Raw genomic sequence first — 1,773 nt, 5'->3', positions numbered from 1 at the left:
AATTACAGCATATAGTACTTAACCTTGTAATGATCCTGTTGTTGATGATTCATACACGATGGTTTTGTACGGGGCATCACATTTGGTATCAGGGCATTGGTTGTAGGGAATTAGGTTGCATTAGTGAGTCTAAGATCGACCCGAGTAGGATTCACTAATAGGACTAATCTACAACTTGCTAGTTTACTTGTTTCCGCTGAACTTAATGCATGCTGATGCTTACTTTTACTGCTATATGCCGTATGCTATTACATGATTTCACTACTGCATGCTATTACTTGCTTTCGATTGCATGCTACCTTCGTACGATTTGCTGTTATTGCCATGCTACTTATTGTTATACATGATTTAAACTGTTGGCCTAATACGTGCTTGCTTTATGACTTAGTGACATGGAAAATTTATTTTTCCTTGTTCAGATGTCGGATGTACCACCTGCTAGCGTTTTGGGCAGTTTAGACTCTTCAGTTACTCCACCTACCACCGTTGCCGATCCACCGATCCCGCTACGCACGAGTAACCCCGGCGCTTCATCTTCCGGGACTAGCAGCTAGCCGCCTGCACCAGTGGCTACTTCTGATGGACACGTGAGCCCTACGGAGATTCCAGCTCTGTCTGCTCCCGGACCCTCGGATTCACAGCCCCACATCAGTGGTGTTGTGATCCCCGCGGAGTTCGGGGAAGGGCCATTCCGTAACCATATGCGCATGCCGTGCCGACGCACTCTAGATGGACGTTTAGTGCCGATTCTGCCATTCAGACACAGAGAGATGTTGGCCGCCTTCGGACTGCCAGTTCAGCCACCCGTGTCACCACCACATGATTCGGATGACTCATCATCCGCCGATTCTTCATCAGATGATTCTTCATCAGACTCCAGTGACGACGAGGACCCTGCTGATGTACCTATTCAGCCACCCTCTACCCCGCCTAAGAAGCGGTACCGTCCTGATGGTACCGTCATTCCAGGGGTGAATGGGGGTCGTGCTTTCACTGAAGCTTTTGGTCGGCGTCGGAGGGTTACTGCCCGTAAGCGGCTTGTGTCGTACCCTGCCGACCCACTCATACATAAGGCACCTCGTTATGTGCTGACTATTTCTGGAGCCGGGACATCTGCACCCCGCTTCGTGCGGTCTGCACCACCCGCTCCACCAGCATCACCCGCACCACCCGCACCACCGGCACCACCTGCACCACCGGCACCACCTGCACCACCAGCGTCGCCTGCCCCACCATCTCCCACAGTCGAGGAATTGACTAAGGAGGTGGGAATCCTCCGAGCTCGGGTTACTGAGCTCGAGGAGCAGTTGGCTCAGGTTTTGGACATCCTACACCCACCTTCACCATAGGACCTTTGTATTTAGATTTCATTATGTAATCTAGTTGTAGTTTATTGTATTACTCATGTATTGTATGGACTTATTCAGATGTATGAAACTTATTATTAATGAATGGAAACTTTGTGATGTTACTTTTTGCACAAGTGTTCTACTTACGTTACTGTATGGTGTTTTGCGGTACTTGTATCAACTTGCGTTACTTAATTAACATGTGTTGTGCTGTTTACATGTTGGTTGTTATATACTATATTATTATATATTGAATGCCGGATTTTGACTTGAGTCTTGTATAGAACACCATGGCTAACGGTCGATCCACACCTACTGCTGCCCAAATTGAAGAGATGATCCAAGAACGCGTAGCCGCAGCCCTAGCAGAAAGAAATCTCCAAGCTCCACCGCCACCACCACCAGTTATCCCACCCGTTCGAAA

This window comes from Rutidosis leptorrhynchoides, chromosome 5 (assembly GCF_046630445.1).
Source record: "Rutidosis leptorrhynchoides isolate AG116_Rl617_1_P2 chromosome 5, CSIRO_AGI_Rlap_v1, whole genome shotgun sequence".
Classification (NCBI taxonomy): domain Eukaryota; kingdom Viridiplantae; phylum Streptophyta; class Magnoliopsida; order Asterales; family Asteraceae; genus Rutidosis; species Rutidosis leptorrhynchoides.
The sequence above is the reverse complement of the archived record's forward strand: the minus strand, read 5'-3'. Positions refer to the sequence as shown.